This window comes from Bidens hawaiensis, unplaced genomic scaffold (assembly GCF_021521415.1).
Source record: "Bidens hawaiensis isolate Kalapana, Puna unplaced genomic scaffold, B.hawaiensis_p1.1 tig00054127_1, whole genome shotgun sequence".
Lineage (NCBI taxonomy): Eukaryota > Viridiplantae > Streptophyta > Magnoliopsida > Asterales > Asteraceae > Bidens > Bidens hawaiensis.
The window spans coordinates 56,790-66,664 of record NW_027499760.1 but is presented as its reverse complement, the minus strand read 5'-3'; the positions used below and the strand labels follow the sequence as shown (position 1 = coordinate 66,664).

Below are 9,875 nucleotides of genomic sequence, written 5' to 3'. Positions count from 1 at the left end.
AACACTAGTCATTGCTATCTCAGTTATGTGAAAACAAAAATGACACTTTTCAAACGAACAAATGAAAACTACAACAAGAAAAGAAGACTTGGACGATGGACTCACCTCCTTAATATGGTTGACTTGGATAGGAGGACAGGTTGGTTGACGACCACATACGGCTAGGCCCTAAAATTTTCTAATTTTTTTTATATGTTTTATGAAGAAAATATATATTTTTAATGTTTATATTCAATTACTCGGCTCATTTAAGCCAATTTAAATTTTAGTTGTTTAAATATATAAATGCGACAATAAACACTTTTACTTAAAGTTCCAAAACATTTTTTCTCATTCGACCCAAAAATTTTTAGTGATTCTAAAAGACGGTCGATTACATACTGATATATACATGTATTATATATTTAAAATGTGTTCGTATATAAGCGTGTCTACTGTTATCAACTACATAATATACATATATTATTGATGGTTGGTTTTATTTTAATTGCCGGTGCACCGACAGTCATATAATATGGAGTCCCGGTATGGAGCCTACTTCGTACGGTACACCATCCAAGCACCATATAAACGATAACATGTGTTGTCTCCTGTTTCAATTAATGTTCCAACTAGATTTTGTTCATACTACAATATTCACCCACTTAAGATATGTCACCAATATAAAGATACTGCATATAAGTTTAGTTGCGATTCTATGAATTATTGAACTAAGGATTACAAGCTATAATTACAAAAGTGAATCAAACTTAAGAAGTTAGGCGCGACAATTTTAATGGGTCACACACGATGTTATATACATATGCGTCTAATATCTTTAAAATAATGAAACAAACCATGAAAAGTTGAAAGTTAGACGTATTATTGTAATGAATTAAACACAATGTTATAATTTTAGACCGATGTCTGTCAAAGTATTATAATGGTTTTACATATCGACTATTTACACATGTTTTACATGTTAACCTCTTACAAGTAGAAAATGATGCATGGTTGTAATAGTTTTGATGCACCGTTATTAAATAAATATCACAATAGTGAATCAAAACATGATCGAAGTTGGTAACATTGTTATACTAGGATTTACACATCGTTATTAAACATGTTCTTTAAAGTACATTACAACCGTGCATCAGACATCAAAGCTTGGAGACATTGATTTTGGTATTCATTACATGTTGTGCTTCAAAATTCATTACAACGGTGCATCGGACTTGTAAAGTTTGATAGACTCTTAAATGTGTTTTGTATCAATATTCATTGCAAATCATTTAGGTTTTAGGACCACCACAAAGGGAGCTTTCATTGACACTTTCTTTTTCATGTGGACGCACCATTATAAATGATTAAACACACCCTTTCTAGCTAGTAACATTAATGCATGCAAACCTATTAAAACATATTTTTAAAAAGTATAACAAATTACAAAACTTTTATAAAATTAAAAAGCATAAAACTTTTGAGTTTGGTATGAATTTTTTTATAACAAAAGTGACACATGTAATTAAAGGTATTTGAGGTGAAAAACTTTTCATGGAAAAGGTGTTATATATATCTTTAGTATAACATAATAAGTCGATGCATTTATGTGTTTTCTGGCATTTCCTCATTTAACATTGTCACATAACATCATATTAATTACAATATTGCTATCAAATCAGTCTTGGCCTGGCATGCGATGCAATCAACTTTTCAAAAAAAAAAGAATAAAGACAAATAAAAAATAAAAAATAAAAAACAAAAAACTTAACACTTATCTCTTTAAATCTGAACAAAAATACAGTTCACATTGTCTTTTTTTTAACATACCTCTAATATATTATTCAAGTTTGAAATTTTTAAAACTGAAATTAAATTTGATTTGAACAAGAATAAAGTTAAAAAAAAAACGATTTGAGTAAGCTTATTTTAATCCAGTTAAATCTGATCAGGTTATTCAAATAAATGAAATTAGCTAAAAAAAATTAAAAACTCAGAATTATAAGTATACTATAAATATAAAATAACACAAGTATATACTGATTTTGAACTAAATAATAAGTGTCTTATAACTAAATTGATAGAAAAACTAGATATAATGCGCATTCGTGTGTTATTCGATTCAATTTAGGTTCGAGATACCTAAATTCAAATTCATTTCGAATCCTGTTCAGTTCGAAATTTTGAATTATTCAAGCCCGATTCATAAAGGGGGGCGGCCCTAAGCAAGATGTAATAAATAGTATGTAAGCTGCATTGAACATTTGCATGTTTGATTCACGGTTGTTAAGTGTTTTGACGTACATGAATATATATACAAACATAATATAATATAACAATTCATGTTATTTTTCATAAGTGTTGTACACAAATTCATCATAAATTACAAATTTTGAACAAGAAAGTAACCCTAAATCATTGTTCTGTTCATCGTCGTCGTCGTCGTTGTCATTTACACCATGGTGACCATAAATTATCATCAAGATAAAGTATCTAAGGGATCTTAAAAAAGTGGTGTACATAGATATAATATAGTTTACCCAACAAGTATACATGGGCTCAAAATTTTATTATCAATTAAAATATTAAATAATAAATACCCAAATGATCGTATAATCATGATTCAATCACATCACCATTAATATACTAGATCCCTAACTCACCAAAAACTCAAGAACAAACAGCATTAGACTTGGTTGAGGAAGAAGATGAGTTAATGAAATCTATGCAATCCTTAACAGCTTCTGCTCTTTGGGAATCTAGATTAGGTGAAGCCGCAAGCCGTTTTTGTGTTCCCGAAGAAGATACCTTTGTGGAACCCCATTTTCGAGGAGAAACGTAACAAAAAACAGCCACCATCCAGTTACCGACATGTTTAAGGTACTTGACTGGCAATAATAATCTATGACTCCCTGCTATCTTTGTCTTACCATCAACTCTTTTACTAGGATTCCCTTTGCAAGACATGGCAGCTCTCATGTTAATTAAGTGTATGTGTGTATGTGCGCGCACGCATATTAATATTAATGATGGATAGAAGGGAGATAGAGAGATGATCAAGATTAGGTTACATATATGATATAATGATATATGATTGGTAGCAGCTAGCAAGAGGTATTTATATGTAAAACAATAATACTGAGTTGTATTTATGGTACAAGTGTTAGTGCTTGTGAAATTGGATAGATGAAACATTGAAGCCAGTTGTTGAATTGGACCTACCATAAAAATCAAAGGTTTCACATAAGTAACAATGTAGGTCAGTGAGTCAAGTCAAATAATGTGCATATACAGGCACCTTTTATGGTTGGAAGTTTACTATTTTTAACAAAATATGATAACACAATGTCACAATCTAAGGTTTTGAAATATGTGTCTCACACAAGATTTTATATTTTATACAACATTAATGTATAAGGGTACATTATACATGCACCAATCGGTCGGTGTACATGCACCAATCGGTGGCGTTGATAGCCGAAAGACAAGGGTACATGCACCAATCGATCGGTGTCCCGATGGTTGAGTGTTATGTGTCTTATGTCCAAGGCTTGATGCAAAACTACTATCGAGCCGAGGGTCTCACCGGAAGCAACCTCTCTATCCCTATGGGGTAGAGGTAAGGCTGTCTACATCTTACCCTCCTCAGACCCTACTATAGCTTTGCTATTTGTGGGATATACTGAGTACGACGATGATGATGATGATTAATGTATAAAACTTCTTTTATTTAAATGATTAAAAGCGTTCAAAAAAAGTTAAATTATATGTGTGTTTTCGCATTAAGACCCATTACGAAGCCAGCCACCACCATTGCGGATCACAGCATCAATCCACCAGGACGTGCCACACGTACGAAAGGGCGAGGGATATATGCGTCCAACAAAAACAAAGATGAGTTTCAATGGTGTTAAAAGGCGACTTTGTGCATATAGTAGCGTTTACACACGCATATATGCATTTAGACAAAATAAAACGTTTGCTTTAAAAGAAATCGCAAACATACTAATATACACATATGTGTGTATTGTGCCTCTACTCAATTTAGACATGATTACATGAACATTACATGCACAAATATGCACATTTGTCTAAAATACTTATATAAGAAATCTGCAACTTATAACTTATGAACAAGTTAATTTTAGCTTGTGCATTACAATATACACGACGATCATCAAACCTCTATTGTGCCAATCTAATCATCATTCTTTACAATCAATATTTCGGTACCAACATTAATAGCAGCATCCAAGAACTCCCTTAATTCTTCAACGCTTCCAAACAAACACGGAAACGAAAGATCGCTATCAAAATTATACTAAACACCATTAATCTTCTTCAAACAAACCCAATGTCTGCTTTTCCAAATCCCACCATATCTTTTAACAGGAACGTTTAACACAATTCTCGTTAACTTACCTTCACTTTCAAGATCAATGGAAGAAGCTTTGGTACGCCTGTCATGCCAAATTACCTTCTTACCCTTTTGTTCCACTGCAACAACCAACACGTTTACGTCATAATTGCCGGTTAGTGAATTATGATGAGGTTTGAAGATTGGTGTCCAGCTGTTTCCTTTGCATGGATCTTCGAGAACAAGTTTTTCAGCTATATTGTCCAGATCGGTTCGTGTAAATGCATTTTTTTCCTGTATGACAAGAAAAGAAATTTGATTATATCCAAAACTGTGCAGATCTTGAAAGATTGAAACTTTATTCAATGAAACATAAAAAGCATTACTTTAAAATGATAAATTTGCATTATACATGTAGATTTTAAAATTCCAGTAAGTGATCTCAATTTCAGTAAAATAAACTGAAATTCAAGCGATCTCATATTTCAGAAAAATAAACTCAAAATTCAGTAAGTGATCGCAGTTTTTAGCAAAATAAACTCAAATTTCAGAAAAATTAACTCAAATGTCAGAAAAACGAACGCACGTTACCTATAAGTGATCTCAAGTTTCAGCTAAATTATCTAAAACTTCAGCAAAATGAAGACGAATTCCTGTATATGATCTCAAATTTTTGCAAAATAAAACTCGTATTTCAGCTACATAAACTCAAATCACAGTAAAGGAATCTCGAACAAATATTACTGTAAATGATCTTAAACTTCAGCAAAATAAAGACAAACTCCTGTACATGATCTCAAATTTCTGAGATAACCGATTATTTCTAGCTAGACTCGGATTCACAGTTAGTCGAGCCATAACCGCTATAACATTCATAACCGATTAATCAAAACCGGTTAAGATTGTGATTTTGTTTCTCTAAAATTAAAAAAATAACCAATTGCGGGTTTATGTAGAGCCAAAGTTATAATAACTTAGGTGACGAATTAACCAACCTATAACCAAATTACGATTGGGGGTTTCTATCAATCCAAAGTTATAATAACTTATTGGGGTTTCTATGTGAAGTATCAATATATAAAAATGTGTGATAGCACTTCCATGATCAAATAATTTCAAGCTCAAACTTTTAGGCTCAAATAATGTTCAATCATATTGCTTAGAGCTATTTTTAGCTAGACGCGGATTCATGATTAGCTGAGACGTGACAGACCCGCTATAGCATTCATAACCGATTAACCAAAACCGTCACAACCAATCAATTATGGTTATGATTTTGGGCCAAAACTAAAGCAAAACGACTCATGCACACCCAAGTTTCTCATACTTGAGTATAACTAAAAAATTTAGACATACTACATGAACCATTTATGTATTTAACTCTATAAATATTCATAAATAATAAATTGCAAAATGACAACATTTAAAAAATAGTTTTTTTTATTAACGACTAACATATATAGCATCTGATATCATAAAGTATTGGCTAAAAAATAATAACAAAAGAAATTATGAAAGAAAATGACAAATTCACTCTTGACACCATTCACATTTAACCCAAGTAATATAGAAAAAAAAAATTATAACCTTGATTACACTTTACAAAATTAGATTAAAAAAAATAACTTATACAATGCTTCTATGATTTCACCTATACAATGCTAGATTAAGATCTCTATCAACAACAATTTAAGAACCATTGCATGTTATGTAAACCCGGGTTCAGTTGCATCGTGTTCGCTCACCTCATCTAAATCTCTAAATCTTGCATTATTCAAATCCAACTCAGACGGGTTTGTCGAATTTACCAAACTACGCTTACCTTCTCCGTCGAAAGATGACATGTTTGTTGACATTGGTGAACTAATTTCCGAGACCTCTACTTGCATATCGGAAGCAAACGAGTTTGTTGAACCATAATGAACCTGTTTATTGGAACCAAAAAAGAACGCATCAGTCTTTGACTTATCAAACAGTGCAGACGGGCCACAGTCGAATGACTCGGCGTTTCTAAGCAAATTACTTCCTTGTGAAATTACTCTCATCCGTGACATGCTTAAACAATGCAAAATCGCCTCTCTGTTTGGCCTTAAAATGAATTCGTCTTCACTTGAATAAGATGAGGAAGTCGATTGATCACTCGAGACTACATCATGGTCAACCTTGTGCTCTTTCGTATGGTCAACCTCGTGTTCTTTTGTAAGGTCAGCCTGGCTAACCACGTTGGCCGCTTTCCTAGAGGATTCACCTTCTTCAACGGCCCGGTTAACATCAACGTTAGGTATCAAACGTTTTAAAGGCCGTTTGTTGTCATCATCTTCTTTTTTTGCTTTGAAAAACAAAATAAATTAATGAGTCAACTCGGTTTATGTTTTATCTCTAACAGGTCAAACGGGTTAAAAGTTCCCAAAAGTAAACCACCTTAATCATTTCCTTTTCAAAAGCTAGATTACTATTGAAATACTATAGTTTTTATAATCATATTTGACACACCGCGTAATCATAATATTTACAAAAAAAAGGATAAAAGTGCTTCTAATCAACCAGAACAGTTTGAGCATGTTTATGTTCGTTCTTTTAACTTTAGCTGAACAAGTGAACAACGATCAAACACTCACAATTAAACAAATGGGGTTTTCTTGTTCATGTTCGCTCGTTAAGAAAATGAACAACTTAGTGAAGAACAAAGTATTGAGCCTAAAAAGTTATTAAAACGATACTAAGATGTAATGAACCAAAAAAATTTTAAATTAATATATTATTATATGAATGAACGTAGATGAACGAACTTAAACAAATCTAAGAACATAAACGAATTTAAATGAACAAATGTTTATGAACATAAATGAACAAACGAGACATGTGTTCATGCTTGTTCGTTTGACTAAATGAACAGTTTTTATCCATGTCCGTTCGTTTATTGAATGACTGAAATTTCAGAAAATCATTTCACAAACTGTTCACTCAGTTCATTTACAGGCCTATTTGCACTTGTACAAAAAGCTAGCATAAATGAACGTAAATAAACGAACATAAACAAATTTAAACGATTGAACGTTCACAAACATAATGAACAAACGAGACACGTGTTCACGGTTGCTCGTCTAACTAAATGAACAAAGTTTTTTGTTCATGTTCGTTCTTTTATTAAATGAGTCAACCTTATGACGAACGGTTCGTTTAAAGACCTATTTGAACCTGAACAAACGGTACATACCTACTTTTGAAGCACCCAAACTTCTCAACTGCTTGACAGCAAATTCAATATCAAAACACTCGCTTTCATCATTTGCAGATTCTAGAGATTCAAAATCCTCAATAACTGGTTCTTTCTTATGTGCATTCACGAACTCATCTTCAAAACAATTACCCGTAAGAATCGGTTTTTCCTCATGCGGGTCATACGGAAGGTCAAACGGGTTGTTTTTCGACACGCGAGCGGGAGCCGAGCCCGGAAGATCACTCGAAATTTTATAAAGAAACGGGTTCTTTTTAGGAACATGCAAAGAAGATATCTGACCACAACTTTGACTTCCAACTCCAACTCCTATCGTGTTTCTAATAATATTAAACCTCGACAACGTTCTCAGTTTTCTCCGTTCCATCAAATTCTCTAACCGTTTAGTCCCTTCAGTATCCGAAATCCCAAGATCCATTAAACTCTTTTCAACGCCCTCCAAAGTTTCTTGAACCTTAACTTTACGATCATCTAAACTACATTTTCGGTACGTTTCATCAACAACGCGATGATCCAAATTCATAACCCCTTTCGGATTTTCCTCAACCGAGGATCTTGCATCGACATTTCTGCCCTCGACATTCATATCGTCCAAAATATCGTTACTTCTCTCTGGGGCATTTCGTCGAACACCTGGCGGGTCCTGCATTAAACTACGACTTTCGTCACATTGTTCGGCGACACGAACACAATGCACAGTTCTAAAACTCCTACGAGACTCAAACTTCTTCTTTGTTTTAATGTTTTGATGAGGTGTATGCATAAACATTCTATAAACAAGAAACCCGAACCCGAAAACAGGGGAATAATATGCTAAAAGGATGAACAATAAAGGGTAATAAAGATACAAAATGCATAAGATTATTATTGTGCATGTATAATATGGATTTTTCAAAAAATTAATCACAAATTTATGGATATCATTTGTGCCCATACTATAAAGGTTCAATTTTTAATCATTATGACATAAACCCTAAGAAAAAAAATTAAATGAAACAATAGAGGATGAATGTTAATATTAATGTAAATGTTAAGTTAAGTTTACCTAGAATTGGATCATGAAGGGAACATTTGATTGAAAAACAAACAGGGAGATTGTGTTTTGTTGTGACATGTTTCTTTGGTTGTTAGGTTTGTTGGATCCTTTAATTTAGGACTCCATAATTATTATTAACCACTCTTTTTTTTATAAACTCACACATTTGTATTTTACACTTTAGCGAAATGGTGGTGGAGGTACAAGGCGGAAAAAGACGGGTTTTGCGAGATATTGGACGTCCCGAAGGAAATGTGTATCTCGACACTACATAATAACGCATTACGAGTAATTTTATAATCACATGTTGCAATGATGTTGGTGTATCTTGAAAACGTAATGACAAAATGAAGAAATTAAGACGAATGTATTCCTATAACTCTATGAGTAAAGAATATGACGAATATTTATTTCTAGATTGGTCAAATTTGTGAAATTTAAGTTTTGTAAGCGTATCTCTATCTTTAGTGTCGTGAAAGGTTTACGTTTCTAGCTTTTTGCTAGATCTTTATAAAATAGTTTCATCGTAGCTTGAAGAATGAAAGTATACACAAGTTGTAAGATTTAACATAACATCTGACTTGCTATTGCATTTTTTTTAATGGTCAACGAATCTTCTAACTAGGCTATTGACTAAATTTTACCACATCGGGATACACTCGTCTTTCGATCCACGGATAACCCTCATCTAAGGCCAACACTCGTGAACACTCTCCCGAAGGCATGACAGTGTCGTGATGTAAAACCTGCTCAGTTCAAGGATTCAACTAGTGAACATCACCTACTCGCCTAGTCTCCCGTCATCACCCTGTGCATCCAAAACTAAATCGAACCTGAATCACATGAAACACCAATTCTCTCACTTATTACTCCACCACCAGCTCATTGACCCGCTATTGCATTTTAACATATATTTTTTTTAAATTTGTATTTTCTTTTTGACTTGTTTGTATTTTACTCAAATTTATATAGTATTGTGTTTTTCAGTTAACATATTTTTTTAAAAGGTGGGGTGGGGGTGGGTTTGTGTCATCAGTTGGGTTATGAATGTGATTTTCTTGTTACTATCTTCTTGTCTATACTTCTTTATTTATTATTATAGAAGTAATGAACTGTCATGAGTTATTATATGATAAAAGAACAGTGAATGACCACCTACTATCATTAACAAATCAAACTTTGCAACCATTTTCTAAAGCCTCAACAAATCAATAACTCATCCTGTTTTTCTACTAACATAACACATATATTCTTGATCCTTGCAC

General features: G+C 32.9%; 1 pseudogene; it reads right to left on the bottom strand.

The window, feature by feature from the left end:
* Positions 1–4,300: 4,300 nt before the first annotated feature.
* On the bottom strand, positions 4,301–6,180 carry LOC143600448 (josephin-like protein pseudogene; annotated as a pseudogene).
* Positions 6,181–9,875: the final 3,695 nt, after the last annotated feature.